A 16,347-nucleotide genomic window follows, 5' to 3' on the forward strand; every position below is an offset into this window, starting at 1 on the left:
TCAAGGATATGTGTACACGATGTTCATTCTAACAGTGAAAGTTTAAAAAACTTATTATTCAGCAATAGGAGATATGGTTCAGTAAATTATGATCCATCTGTGGAGGCAATACATGGAATAGTGGTTAAACGCATGGGCTCTGGAGCTAGAGGGCTTCTCTGGTAGCTCAGCTGATAAAGAAATTGCCTGCAATGCAGGAGGCCTGGGTTTGATTCCTAGGTTGGGAAGATTCCCTGGAGGAGGGATAGGCTACCCACTGCAGTATTTTGGGGCTTCCCTGCTAGCTCAGATGGTAAAGAATCTGCTTAAAATGCAGGAAACCTGGGTTCTATCCCTGAGTTGGGAAGATTCCCCTGGAGGAGGGCATGGCTACCCACTCCAGTATTCTTGCCTGGAGAATCCCCATGAACAGAGAAGCCTGGCAAGCTGCAGTCCATGGGGTCACAAAGAGTTGGACACAACTGAGCAACTAAGCGTGGCCCACCACAGCTGGAGCTAGAATGTCTGTTTCCAAATTTTGACTCTAATATTTACTAGCTGTGTGACTAACCCTCAACTTCCATATATATAACATGAAGATACACTAATCCCTACCTAATACAGTTATTGTGTGACTTTGAATACATTTTTTGGTCTGTCTGAAAAAATTTTTTAAATGAGATCTCCAATGTTATCAATGACAAAGCTTGAAATGTTCATATACTTGACAGGCAGCATTGAGAAACTATCAATGTTCAACAGTATTTTACATTTTTAAAGAACTTGCATTTTTGTATAGGTTAGTTAAAATCTAAAACCCAGGTACTCTCCAGACAAGCTGGCCATCTCTAGATATCTGCCCAAATCTTGATATTACACATGGGACTATGTCACTAAAGGCCAACACCCTTGGCCATTGCTGAATGAGGAGAAAATTCCCCCAGGAGTTTCCATCTTCTGCTTTCCTAGTGTTCAAATAAAGAGATGATGAGCTGATCAACCACACAGGCAGAGAAGTTTGGGACGCTCCCCATATCTCAATGTACTCCTGGTTTCACTGTGGAAAGACTTCATTAGTCTTTCAACAGCAACAAAGTTGACAGATGGTGGCCCAGCTGCAGGTTTACCTTGCACTCTTTGCATCTGAGCCTTTGCTAACACAGGGCTTCACAACCTAGATAATTCCTTCATTTATTCCCTTAACTTAAAGCCTCTCAGATTTCTTTATTTTTCTTAAGGCCTATGCATTTTCCCTAGAGCCTCAACCAACTCTTACCTGACTTTCCTCCAAACTATTTCACCACACCCTTAGGGAACTCCAAGTCATGAGAATAGTTTCTTCTAGCCCTCAGTTACTTTAATGAATTCCCTTATTCTTTATTCCCTTTATTGAAACAAACCAAAAAAAATGCAATTCTCTATTTAACCTCTGTTCCCTTCTTGTCCATTCTGTCTTATGGAGGCTGCCTATTACTCTTTATTCAACAAATTCATCTCTATCAACTTCTCATTACAGAGCTTCCAGAGTAATGGTTCTGAAAGAATGGTCCCAAACTTGTTTCCAAAAATGGAAACTGACTAGAAAAGCAAATTTCTTGGCTTTACTCCAGGTCCATTGAAGCAGAAACTCTGGGAATAGAGTTCAGCAATGTGCTTTTGAATAAACCCTCCAGATGATTCTTAAGCACAGTAAACTTTGAAAACCACTCTTCCAGAACATTAGATCTCGACCCTTGTTTAAATATATTTCTCATTCAAAATTCATAACATTTTGTTACACCATCCTCTTCCTTTCCTGGACAGTGTCATCTACCGTTTTCTCATTTACCCACATTCAAAGGTTGCATCTTAACTCCCAAGTCATACTTATCTTGGATGACATCAGTGTTCAGGGGACAAAGCACCCAAGGCCCTAGCCTTAGAGTCCTTAAAGTGCTCCACAATCTTGACCCATACCACGTGTCAACAGGTGACACCCAAGGCCACATGCTGAACTTTATCATCAGTTGGAAATATTTTTCCTCTGAAATTTCAAAGTCCAAAGCCCCAACTATGATTAACATTTTGACCATCTCAATTAACAACTTGATCATCTTCTCAATTTATTTCCTCAACATTTGTTCTTTCTTCTCAAAAAAGAAACCTAAGATTTTTTTTCATCTCCTCTTTTTTTTACCTTTACTATTACTCTTCTCTAGCCTCGTTTCTTTTACTTTCTAGTATAAACTTTATAATACACTGCTTAAGTCCTTTACATTCAAACAACTTAATTTCCTTTCTTCCCCTATATCTATGATACTACTTTTCAACTTGGATCATTCTTGCATGATAATGTCTGAATTTCTTTCCATGTCAGCCACTTTCTATACTCTTACATTTCAACTGCTGGAGAAAATCACAGGAATGACAGATTAACACTACTAAATACCTCCAAAAGTGAGCTCTTCCTGCAATTCCATCAGTGACAATCCCAGTTGTTCACCACACGTAAAACACTTATTCTCACTCTCCACAGCTGAATAGGTCCCCTAAATCAGAGGCAAAATCAAAGTGCACAAATATTAATCTCCTCAGTTTCTCACTTCAACATCTAGAAGCTTACTATCAGCAGCATTCTTTCCCTATTTCCATTCTATTTCATAGGATATGGTGGTACCATCTATATACAATATTCTCTAGCCTTGTTTGGAGTCTTGGTCTACCCTGCTGGCTCAGTGGTGGAGAATCCACCTGCTAATGCAGAAGTTCAGCTCGGTTCAGTCACTCAGTTGTATCTGACTCTTTGTTGACCCGATGGACTGCAGCATGGGCAGCTTCCCTTTCCATCACCAACTCCCAGAGCTTGCTCAAACTCATGTCCATCAAGTCGGTGATGCTATCCAACCATTTCATCCTCTGTCGTCCCCTTCTCCTCCTGCCTTCAATCTCTCCCAGCATCAGGGATTTTTCAAATGAATCAGTTCTTCATATCAGGTGGCCAAAGTATTGGAGTTTCAGCTTTAGCATCAGTCCTTCCAGTGAATATTCAGGACTGATTTCCTTTAGGATTGACTGGTTGTTCTCCTTCCTGTCCAAGGGACTCTCAAGAGTCTTCTCCAACATGACAGTTCAAAGCATCAGCTCTTCATTGCTCAGTTTTCTTTATGGTCCAACTCATATCTATACATGACTATTGGGAAAACCATAGTTTTGACTATATGGACCTTTGTTGACTAAGTAATGTCTTTGTTTTTTAATATGCTGTCTAGGTTGGTAATAACTTTTCTTCCAAGGAGCAAGCATCTTTTAATTTCATGGCTAAAGTCAGCATCTGCAGCAATTTTGGAGCCCAAGAAAATGAAGTCTGTCACTGTTTCCATTGTTTCTCCATCTACTTGACATGAAGTGATGGGACTGGATGCCATGATCTTTGTTTTTTTTTAATGTTGAATTTTAAGCCAGCTTTTTCACTCTCTTCTTTCACCTTCATCAAGAAGCTCTTTAGTTCCTCTCAGTTTCTGCCATAAGGTCTCATATGCATATCTGAGGTTATTGATGTTTCTCCTGACAATCTTGATTCCAGCTTGTGATTCATCCAGCCTGCATTTCTGCATATAAGTTAAATAACCAAGGTGACAATATACAGCCTTGACACACTCCTTTCTCAATTTGGAACCAGTCCATCGTTCCATGTCTGGTTCTAACTGTTGCTTCTTGACCTGCATACAGGTGTCTCAGGAGGCAGATAAGGTGGTCTGGTAGTCTCATCTCTTGAAGAATTTTCCACAGAATGTTGTGATCCACACAGTCAAAGGCTTTAATGTAGTCAGTGAAACAGAAGTAGATGTTTTTTCTGGAATTCTCTTGCTTTTTCTAGAATCCAACAGATATTGGCAATTTGACCTCTGGTTCCTCTGCCTTTTCTAAAACCAGCTTGAAAAAAAGGCGAAACAAATGAACAAAGTCTCTGAAACCAGCTAAGATTTTATCTCATTCTTTTCATTGGTTATCAAGTTTCTTAAAGTTACCCATATTTTCTGTAAACAATTCCTCAGCTCTTTCTTTTCCAGTAAAAATAGTGTATTACTATCATTTCCCTGAAACTGCTGTCTCCAAGGTCACCAAAACACTTCTAAACACCAAATCTATTTATCTGGCAGACAGCTAAGGAACTCTGTCTGGGTCTAGTTTCTATCTCTCTGGACACTCCTACTTGTTTTTTTCACCAGATATTGTTGTTTTTACTTGTTCATTATATGCTTTTGTTCCACAAGGTTTTATCTTTCATCCTCTTCTCACAGTGAACACTTTCTCTGGGTGACATTATTCCTGCCTATTTCCTTCACTGCATCCAAATCACTGTCCCCAGTGTAGATGCTCCTGAGTTCCAAATCTAAATGTCCTGCTGCACATGGATTTCTCCATCAAAATTTCTGTTAGGCACTATAGACTAAACAGATTCATAACTGGGATCATAGTCTTTCCCATCAAATCTGCTTCCTGTTTTATTTATGTCCATGAATGGGACCACTTAGTCATCTGGAAGTCATTTAGTCATTGCAGTAGTTCCACCATTGTCTTTCTTGTCTCCTTTCTAACCTGCTTTTAACCTCAAGCTTTCTACTAATGTTATTTGGTTCCTATTCCAGTCAGGTAAGTTGTAGGGGAAAGCTATGTTCAAGAAGCCAAGGTGGAGCAGAGTGGTAGTGTGTAAGGAAGAGTTTCATACCCCAAATTGCAATATATCATGCTAACTCAGAAATATCAATATTATCTCCAGAGGGTAGGAGGTCTAAATCAATGCCATTAATGTAAGGCAGAAATGAATGGTGAGACTCAGAGGATGGACCATGGAACCAAATGGGGCAAAGAATCCTGGAAATCTGTTGGAGAATTTTGAAGTGTGTGGTGGGTGTAATGGATGAATTACAAGGTGGAGCACAGGTGCTCTGTTTATGTGGTTTTCCATAATAAGTAATATAGGTCACCTGGAAGCCTCTAGGGGCTACTCTGGCAGCTCAGACAGTAAAGAATCTTCCTGCAATGCAGGAGACCCAGGTTTGATCCCCCAGGTCAGGAAGATCCCCCGGAGAAGGGAATGGCTACCCTTTAAATGATTATATGGAACAGAAAGTTGCTAGAACTATATTCTAGAAGGAAAATCACATCATATTAATTTCCTGCTTAAACTACCATATACCACATGATAAAGTCAAAAATTCTCGCCACAATTCACCGGACTCATTGTGATTTGATCCTTGGTTAACTGCACAGCCTGCTTTCCATCCCTCCTAACACATGTGCCTCAGACACAACCAGTTACTTAGAAGCTCCTAAAAGTAGCAAGACATTTGCTATCTTAATGTAGGGTGTTTCCTCTGCTTGGAATGCCTATTTCCTGACCTGCCAGTCTGCTATTCTCTGGTTTATTCTTTGAGACGCATATTAAATAATTCCTCTTCCTTGACCCACTATGTGTTTTTGAGCAGATCTATTGAGGGCTTCCCTGGTGGCTCAGAGGTTAAAGTGTCTGCCTCCAAAGCGGGAGACCCGGGTTCAATCCCTGGTTTGGGAAGATCCCCTGGAGAAGGAAATGGCAACCCAGTCCAGTATTCTTGCCTGGAGAATCCCATGGAGAGATGAGCTTGGTGGGCTATAGTCCATGGGTTCACAAAATTGGATGTGACTGAAGTGACTTAGCACATGACATAATAAAAGATATATTTTAGAAAGAGAACTCCATGGCTACAAGAAAAAAAAAAAGAAAGGCAGAGACACTAGTTCTACCTGCAATGATCATGGAATAAAGTAATGGCTGTAGGGATAGAGACATGTCTATAACAAACAAACAAACCAAAACAAATGTCATAGGCTTTTTATGATTGTGGTATAGTAGAGTAACTATTTAAATAGCATCTATCGGGTATTGTTGCTGTTGTTCATTAGCTCAGTCATGTCCGACTCTTCGCAACCCCAAGGACTGCAGTCTGCCAGGCTTCCTGGTCCTTCACTATATCCCAGAGTTTGCTCAAACTCACGTTCATTGAGTCAAAGATGCCATCCAACCATCTTGTCCTCTGTCACCCCTTCTCTTCCTGCCTTCAACCTTTCCCAGAATCAGGGTCTTTTCCAGTAGTCAGCTCTTCCCATCAGGTGGCCAAAGTATTGGAGCTTCAACTTCATCATCAGTCCTTCCAATGAATATTCAGGGTTGATTTCCTTTAGGATTGATTGGTTTGTTTTCCTTGCAGTCCAAGGGACTCTTAAGAGTCTTCTCCAGCACCATGGTTTGAAAGCATCAGTTCTCCAGTGTTCAGTCTTTTTATGGTCTAACTCTCATATCTGTACATGACTACTGGAAAAACCATAGCTTTGACTTTAGACCTTTGTCAGCAAAGTGATGCCTCTGCTGTTTAATACACTGTCTAGATTTGTACTTGCTTTTCTTCCAGGAAGCAAGCATCTTTTAATTTCATGGCTGCTCTGTTTTTGGAGCCCAATAAAAGAAGACCTGTCACTGTTTCCATTTTTTCCCCTTTTATTTGCCATGAAGTGATGGGACCAAATGCCACAATCTTTGTTTTTGTATGCTGAGTTTTAAGCCAATTTATTCACTCTCTTCTTTCACCTTCCTCAAGAGGCACTTTAGGTCCTCTTTGCTTACTGCCATTAGGGTGGTGTCATCTGCATATCTGAGATTATTGATGTTTCTCCTGGCAACCTTGATTCCAGCTTGTGATTCATCCAGCCTGGCATTTCGCATGATATACTCTGCATATAAGTTAGATAAGCAGCGTAACAGTATACAGTCTTGACATACTCCTTTCCCAGTTTAAAACCAGTCCATTGTTCCATGTCCAGTTCTAACTATTTCTTCTTGACCTACATACAGGTTGCTCAAGAGGCAGGTCAGGTGGTCTGGTATTCCCATCTCTTTAAGAATTTTCCACAGTTTGTTGTCATCCATACAGTCAAAGATTTTAGCATAGTGAATAAAGCAGAAGTAGATGTTTTTCTGGAATTCCCTTGCTTTTTCTATGCTCCAACAGATATTGGCAATTTGATCTCTGGTTCCTCTGCCCTTTCTAAATCCAGCTTGTACATCTGGAAGTTCTCAGTTCATGAACTGCTGAAGCCTACCTTGAAGGATTTTGAGCATAATCTTGCTAGCATATGAAATGAATGCAATTGTATGGTAGTTTGAACATTCTTTGGCATTGCCCTTCTTTGGGATTGGAATGAAAACTGACTTTTTCCAGCCCTGTGGCCACAGCTGAATTCTCCAAATTTGCTGGCATATTGAGTGGGACACTTTAAAAATATCACCTTTAAGGGTTTTGAGTAGCTTAGCTGGAATTCCATCACCTCCACTAGCTTTGTTGGTAATAATGCTTCCTAAGACCTACTTGACCTCACACTCCAGGATGTCTGGCTCTAGATGAGTGATCACACCATCATGTTTATCCAGGTCATTAAGACCTTTTTTTGTACAGCTCTGTGTATTTTTGCCACCTCTTCCTAATCTCCTCTGCTTCTGTTAGGTTCTTACCATTTCTGTCCTTCATTGAAGAAGATTTTCTTATTTCTCCTTGCTATTCTTTGGAACTCTGCATTCAATTGGGTATATCTTTCCCTTTCTCCTTTGCCACTTGCTTCTCTCCTTTTCTCAGCTATTTGTAAGGCCTCCTCAGACAACTTTTACCTTCCTACATTTATTTTCTTGGAGTGGTCTTGATCACCATCTCCTGTACAATATTACAAACCTGTGTCCATAGCTCTTCAGGCACTGTCTATCAAATCTAATCCCTTCAATATATTTGTCACTTTCACTGTATAATCATAAGGGTTTGATTTAGGTCATACCTGGATGGCCTACTAGTTTTCCCTACTTTCTTCAACTTAAACCTGAATTTTGCAATAAGGAGTTAATGATCTGAGCCACAGTCAGCTCCTGGTCCTGTTTTTGCTGACTGTATAGAGTTTCTCTATCTTTGGCTACAAAGAATATAATCAGTCTGATTTTGGTATTGACCATTTGGTGATGCCCATATGTAGAGTCGTGTCTTGTGTTATTGGAAGAGGTTATTCCCCACCCAGTAACTAAATAATATAGTCTTTTTAAGATCTACAGTTGATTTTAGGTACTCTTGATTTTAGAGATCCCCACCTCACATAATGCCAAATGAATTGCTCCCTGTCCAACATTAGATATATTAATGATAAAAAGACTGAATCATGTTGATTATTGAAAAATGTTATATTTTGTTAATACTGACAAAAAGCTGTTTGCTACATTTTTCATTTTTTTTTCAGGCAAAGTGTAATAAGAAATATGCATAGGTCCAAATCACCATGGCAGAATAAAAGTGTCTTGTATTGAGATTTTGGGCTTCCCTGATGTCTCAGCAGGTGAAGAATCTACCTGCAGTGGAGGAGACACAGGAGACACTATTTCTGTGCTAGCAAGGAATAGAGAACTAGTTAAAAGAACGGTGACTTCCAAGATTCAGAATGATGTTTTAGGGAGGTGGGAGGGGGGATCGGGATGGGGAATACATGGCTGATTCATGTCAATGTATGACAAAACCCATTACAATATTGTAAAATAATTAGCCTCCAACTAATAAAAAAATAAATAAATAAAAAAATAACAAGTCTTATCAACACTAAATGGTAGTTTTCATCTTCCACATTTCTCCTCCTTCTCATATTCAGCCTTTTCAGTGATAATAAGTCAATACAGTCTTCCAGAAAAAAATAATAATTTTTTGAGCTAGAAGGAATTATTAACAATTTTTTTCCCCGCTGCTGGTTCTTTCCAAGTATTCTTCTGGGGCTGGACCTACAGCACTTAATGTGAAAAAGGTCTTGAGGCCAGGCTTGTTCCTGTCATCCCTGGTTGAGTGGAATACTTCAAGTGTTTAACTAGGCTCAAATATCCTAATGGAGTATTCAGCATTAAATCATAGAAAAGCATGATTCATGAAGCAATTGTGTAAAATGATGAAAATTCTTTTACTGTTCTCCTTTAATCTCTCTTGTCTGTGTTGATTAGGTCTCCAACTACCAAAGTTGTAAGGCCAAGGGAGATTTACCTAGTATTGTGAGAAAAAGAAACTAAACCTGACAACTTTCATCTCTTCTCTAAGAAACTGAAGTCTATCTACAAGAAAACCAAGGCTTCCTTTATTTTTAGGTAAGGGAAAGCAGTGCATTTCTTGTGGGACATTCTTAGAGCCACTCGCACATTGTCAGCCACTTTTTGAAGTCACAAACAAGATCAAACAACATTCTGCAAAGCCCTGAATATAGTGAAAGAAAAACTCCTTGTGTCTCTCTCAGGGAGATCCCCAGGCAGAAGGAGAAACCTGGCCTACCTATTTCACTTCTATAAGTATTTAGATAAAGGGAGTCATTTATCCTTTATGTTTCAGTCTTTTGGTGCTATCGGAAATCAAACATTTCTTTTTCAGTGAATTTTCCATTTAATAGGAACTTATTTCTTTAAGCACCACACTTTGTTTTTATCACTATTAATTAAAAGATCTCTTTAAAAATATATGCTGTTTGTCTTGTTAAATAATATACTAGATAGCATTTAATATTCACTTGATAACCTTAGGTTATCATTATGATGTCAGTTACTAAATTTCATTTTCTTGAGAGGATTCTGAAATACAGAAAGTGCTACTTGTCACCACATTAATCTGCCTTAGATAGTACTAAATCCTGTAGTTTTGCTGTGTGGACTTTAACTATCACTCTTACTCTTTTGTCTTCAAGAAATATTTTGTTCTTGGGGAAATTAAGAGAGACATAAATGACTAGACATATATCAAGTTCATTAATCAAAAGATACAATATTTTAAAGATATCAGTTACTCAAAAATCTATGTGTAGATTCAATGTAATCACAATCAAAATCTCATCAAGGTTTTTTTGTAGAAACTGAAAGCTGATTCTGAAATTTCCGTGTAAATGCAAGAGACCCAGAATAACAAAGACAATTTTTCAAATGAAGAACAAAGTTATAGTACTCAGCTTTTAAGAAGTATATAGCTATAAAACTATAACTATAAAGCTACAGTAATGAAGTCAGAGGGTTAATAGGGTTAACTGATTTTCAATAAAAGATATTAACCCATTCAATAAGGAAAGTATAAACTTTTTAACCAGCAGTCCTAGAGCAATTGGTTATCCTTATACAAAAGTAGTATTGGGCTTTCCTGCTAGCTCAGCTGGTAAAGAATCTGCCTGCAATGCAGGAGAGTTGGGTTCAGTCCCTGGGTTGGGAAGATCCCCTGGAGAAGAGAAAGGCTACCCACTCCAGTATTCTGGCCTGGAGAATTCCATGGACTGTATAGTCCATGGGCTCACAAAGAGTTAGACACTACTGAGCAACTTTCACTTTCATGCAAATATAACCTTGACCCTTAACTCACACAATACATAATACTTAATTTGGAATGGATCAGAAATCTAAACAGAAGATATCAAACTATAGAAGTCTAAGAAGCAAAAAGTCTATAAGACACCGAATTTGGCAGTAAGTTCTTAGGTTTTCTGTGACCAGATGGGCTAGAGTTCACAGGGTCACATAGAGTCGAACATGACTGAAGCAACTTAGCTTGCATACATGACTACAAATGGACTGCAGAAGGGAATTTTAAGGATGATGAAACTAGTCTCTATGGTACTGCAGTGGTAGATAAAGGTACTCTGTGCTTTTGATAAAACCTATAGTAGTGTGCATCACAAAGAGTAAACCTCATTTTATGCAAATTTTTGAAAAATCGAGTAGGATATTGAAGAGATCCTGAAATAGAACACAGACTGTATTAAACAAATACAGATAATCTTCCTGAAAAGGATGAGGGAGAAAGGAACCATCACAGACTAAGAAAGACTAAAGGAAAAATGAAAATAAAATGTAATATGGCATCCAAGATTGGCTCCTAGAATAGCAAAAGACATTAACAACAAAGCTGATGAAATCCAAATAGAGTATGGAATTTAGTTAATAGTGATACCAATATTAGTTTATTAGTTTTGGTAAATATGCCATAGTAATTTAAGTTAGTTGTGTTAGGGGAAATTGAAACTGGGTGAGGGGTATATAGGAATTCTTTTGCAACTTTTTTTGTAAATCTAAAATTATTTCTAGATAAAATGTTTAAATGAATTAATAAATACCTAAGAGTCTACAATATGCAGTTTATATATACTGATTTTATATAAACCTAATTTGTATATCTTGATATAAATGATGGAATAAATAAATAAAAGGAAGAATGAACAAATCTTCCTTACAGAAGAAACGCAAATAATAAATGCAGAAATAATGACAGAAATACAAAATCACCATTACAACACCCGAGTAATTATTGGTGCAGGCAGTGTCTATTGATGGGTACTAAAATTAGCAGACAAAACTTTAAGAAGAAAGAGAGTACTTGCAGTTTCAAAGTAACTGCCCCAAATATTAATTGCCATGGTGGTTTTAACATATGGCCACAAATTTTTTGATACCCTTTTCTCCAGGAGGTGGAGGTTTGAGTATGGGTTGAACTTAGTGACAAGCTTTAAATGAATAGAATATGAGCTGAGAAAAATAGTCACTTTACAGTGAAGAAACCTGGAAGATACCACCCTACCAAGTGGTCAAGTTAATATCACCAGTAAACAGTCTCGTTGGTATCGTGTATTGCTAATACAATGAAAATGTCACTTCGCCTTGTTCTATTCTTCCTCAGAAATGCATAACCTCATAAGAAGAAAAAAAATACAGTCATGAGAAAGCCTCAGAAAAACCCCAATAGAGGGACATACTACAAAATCCCTGAGGAATACTCTACAAATGTCAGTCATGAGGAAAGTCTGAAAAACTGTTACAGACTAATGACTAAATGAATTGGATCTAAAAATGGGAACAAGTTAAAAAAAAAAAAATGAGAAATCTGAATAAAGTCTCTAGTTAACAGTCTTGAACCAATGCTAACTTCTGGTTTCAATAAATGTTAGATGCTTATGTAATATGACATTAAGGGACACTGAATGAAGGGTATATGAGAATCCTCTGTGCTATCTTTGAAACTGGAAAATAATACATCTAAAATTATTTTGAAATCAATAGTTAAAAAAAATCACAAAGTATTTTAAAGTTATTGCTTCTGTTGAAATAATTTTAAAATACTTTATGATTTTTTTAACTTGATTTCAAAATTATTTTCACTTATTATTTACAGTTGTACAGCATTGTAAAGCTATTTTCCTCCAATTAAAAAAATAGAAATAAAATAGTTACTGCTTCCAAATATTCTTGCATATTTGAATAAAACATGTTAAAAATAGCTTAGTAAAATAGTGGTTAAGAATGAGAGCTTTAATTTTAACTGAATGAAACTCAGTTCTGCATTTTACTAGCTCTATAACAGACAAGTTGTTTTATTCTTCCAAGTCTCAGTTTCTTATCTGTAAAATAGGAATGATATTAGATAACTTCTAGGTTTTATGAGGATTAGAGAAGATAATGCATAGATTCTAGCACATAAGCATTGCATAATAGACTTATTATTATTTAAAATTGTTACTACTGTTGCTTAATTTATGTCTAAATAACAAAATATAAATGAATAGTATCCTCTGCTCTGAGATTATTCACTTTAACCTACAAATAGGGAGAGAATACATTTTGAAGGTACCACAGATATTGGCAAAGAAGTCCTCAGCATGTCTGGTTTTAGCTGAGCAGACAGCTGGCTTTTATGGGAGGCAGGGGGCTGCCAGGAAAGGGTTGGTGGATCATGCCTCAGATGGTAAAATTCTTAGCCAAATATGAAGAGCAAGAATGTCCCAGGGAGATGTTGTGGTGGTCTTTTTTTTGGAATGTATTTTATTTACTTATCTTTGGATGCACTGGGTCTTTGTTGCTGGACACGGGTTTTCTCTAGTTGCAGTGGTTGGGGGTTTCTACTTGCAGTGCACATGCCTCACTTTGCAGAGCACAGTCTCTAATAATAATATGGTTGTCAGTAGTTGCAGCACACGAGTTTAGCTACTCCACAGCATGTGAAATCTGCCCAGGCCAGGGATCAAACCCATGTCTCCTGCATTGGCAGGCAGATTCTTACCCACTGGACCACCAAAGAAGTCCTGTGATGGTCTTCAGTCAGTCAGTCAGTCAGTTCAGTTGTCCAGTTGTGTCCGACTCTTTGCAACCCCATGAACTGCAGCATGCCAGGCTTCCCTGGCCCTTACCACCTCCTGGAGTTTACCCAAACTCATGTCCATTGAGTCGGTGATGCCATCCAACCATCTCACCCTCTGTTGTCCCCTTCTCCTTCCACCTTCAATCTTTCCCAGCATCAGGGTCTTTTCAAATGAATCAGCTCTTTGCATCAGGTGGCCAAAGTATTGGAGTTTCAGCTTCAACATCAGTCCTTCCAATGAACACCCAGGACTGATCTCCTTTAGGATGGACAGGTTGGAACTCCTTGCAGTCCAAGGGACTCTCAAGAGTCTTCTCCAACACCACAGTTCAAAAGCATCAATTCTTCAGCACTCAGTTTTCTTTATAGTCCAACTCTCACATCCATATATAATTACTGGAAAACCATAGCCTTGACTAGACAGACCTTTGTTGCCAAAGTAATGTCTCTGCTTTTTAATATGCTGTCTAGGTTGGTCATAACTGTCCTGCCAAGGAGTAAGCATCTTTTAATTTCATAGCTGCAGTCACCATCTGCAGTGAGTTTGGAGCCCCCACAAAATAAAGTCTGCCACTGTTTCCACTGTTTCCCCATCTATTTGCCATGAAGTGATGGGACTGGATGCCATGATCTTAGTTTTCTGAATGTTGAGTTTTAAGCCAACTTTTTCAATCTCCTCTTTCAATTTCATCAAGAGGCTCTTTAGTTCTTCATCGCTTTCTGCCTCAAGGGTGGTGTCATCTGCATATCTGAGGTTATTGATATTTCTCCCATCAGTCTTGATTCCAGTTTGTGCTTCCTCCAGCCCAGCGTTTCTCATGATGTACTCTGCATATAAGTTAAATAAGCAGGGTGACAATATACAGCCTTGACATACTCCTTTTCCTATTTGGAACCAGTCTGTTGTTCCATGTCCAGTTCTAACTGTTGCTTCCTGACCTGCATGTAGGTTTCTCAAGGGGCAGGTCAGGTGGTCTGGTATTCCCATCTCTTTCAGAATTTTCCACAGTTTGTTGTGATCCACACAGTCAAAGGCTTTGGCATAGTCAATAAAGCAGAAATAGATGTTTTTCTGGAACTCTCTTGCTTTTCTGAAGATCCAGTAGATGTTGGCAATTTGACCTCTGGTTCCTCTGCCTTTTCTAAAACCAGCTTGAACATCTGGAAGTTCACAGTTCATGTATTGCTGAAGCCTAGCTTGGAGAAATTTGACCATTACTTTGTTCGCGTCTGAGATGAGTGCAATTGTGCGGCAGTTTGAGCATTCTTTGGGATTGCCTTTCTTTGGGATTGGAATGAAAACTGACCTTTTCCAGTCCTGTGGCCACTGCTGAGTTTTCCAAATTTGCTAGCATATTGAGTGCAGCAGTTTCACAGCATAATCTTTCAGGATTTGAAATAGCTCAACTGGAATTCCATCACCTCCGCTAGCTTTGTTTGTAGCGATACTTTCTAAGGCCCACTTGACTTCACATTCTAGGATGTCTGGCTCTAGGTGAGTGATCACACCGTCGTGATTATCTGGGTCATGAAGATCTTTTTTGTACAGTTCTTCTGTGTATTCTTGCCACCTCTTCTTAACATTTTCTGCTTCTGTTAGGTCCATACAATTTCTGGCCTTTATTGAGCCCATCTTTGCATGAAATATTCCCTTGGTTTCTCTAATTTTCTTGAAGATATCCCTGGTCTTTTCCATTCTGTTGTTTTCCTCTATTTCTCTGTACTGACCACTGAGAAAGGCTTTCTTATCTCTCCTTGCTATTCTTTGGAACTCTGCATTCAAATGGGAATATCTTTCCTTTTCTCCTTTGTTTTTAGCATCTCTTCTTTTTGCAACTATTTGTAAACCCCCTCAGACAGCCATTTTGCTTTCTTACATTACTTTTTCTTGGGGATGGTCTTGCTCCCTGTCTCCTCTACATTTTCACAAACCTCTGTCCATAGTTCATCAGGCACTCTGTCTATCAGATCTAGTCCCTTAAATCTATTTCTCACTTCCACTGTATAGTCATAAGGGATTTGATTTAGGTCATACAGGAATGGTCTAGTGGTTTTCCCTATTTTCTTCAATTTCAGTCTGAATTTGGTAATAAGGAGTTCATGATCTGAGCAACAGTCAGCTCCCAGTCTTGTTTTTGCTAACTATATAGAGCTTCTTCATCTTTGGCTGCAAAGAATATAATCAATCTGATTCCAGTGTTGACCATCTGCTGAAGTCCAAGTGTAGAGTCTTCTCTTGTGTTGTTGGAAGAGGATGATGACTATGACCAATGCATTCTCTTGGCAAAATTCTATTGCACCCAAGTACTGCATTTCAGACTCTTTTGTTGACTATGATGGCTACTCCATTTCTTCTAAGTGATTCTTGCCCACAGTAGTAGATATAATGGTCATCTGAGTTAAAGTCACCCATCCCAGTCCATTTTAGTTCTCTGATTCCTAATATGTCAATGCTCACTCTTGCCATCTCCTGTTTGACCACTTCCAACATGCCTTGATTCTGGGACCTAACATTCCAGGTTCCTATGCATTATTGCTCTTCACAGCATTGGACTTTACTCCCATCACCAGTCACAGCCAGAACGGGGAGTTGTTTTTGCTTTGGCTCCATCTCTTCATGGTTTCTGGAGTTATTTCTCTGCTGATCTCTAGTAGCATATTGGGCACCTACCGACCTGGGGAGTTCATCTTTCAGTGTCCTATCTTTTTGCCTTTTCATGCTGTTCATGGGGTTCTCAAGGCAAGAATACTGAAGTGGTTTGCCATTCCCTTCTCCAGTGGACCACATTTTGTCAGAACTCTCCACCATGACCCATCCATCTTGGGTAGCCCTACACAGCATGGCTCATAGTTTCACTGAGTTAAACAAGGCTGTGGTCCATGTGATCAGGTTGGTTAGTGTTCTGTGATTGTGGTTTTCAGTCTGTCTGCTCTCTGATGGAGAAGGATAAGAGGCTTATTTAAGCTTCCTGATAGGAAAGACTGACTGGAGGGGAAGCTAGGTCTTGTTCTGAAGAGCGGGACCATGCTCAGTAAATCTTTAATCCAACTTTCTCTTGGTGGGTGGAGCTGTGTTCCCTCCCTCCTAGTCATGCTATGGTGGTGGTCTTCAGTTCAGTTCAGTCACTCATTCGTGTCCGACTCTTTGTGACCCCATGAATTGCAGTATGCCAGGCCTCCC

General features: G+C 38.9%; 1 non-coding gene across 1 annotated transcript; it reads left to right on the plus strand.

Moving 5' to 3' along the window:
• The first annotated feature begins 5,461 nt into the window (after positions 1-5,461).
• TRNAW-CCA (transfer RNA tryptophan (anticodon CCA)) lies at positions 5,462-5,533 on the plus strand. The gene has a single exon. It is a non-coding gene; the product is annotated as a tRNA-Trp (tRNA).
• Positions 5,534-16,347: the final 10,814 nt, after the last annotated feature.

Source organism: Dama dama, chromosome 14 (assembly GCF_033118175.1).
Source record: "Dama dama isolate Ldn47 chromosome 14, ASM3311817v1, whole genome shotgun sequence".
Lineage (NCBI taxonomy): Eukaryota > Metazoa > Chordata > Mammalia > Artiodactyla > Cervidae > Dama > Dama dama.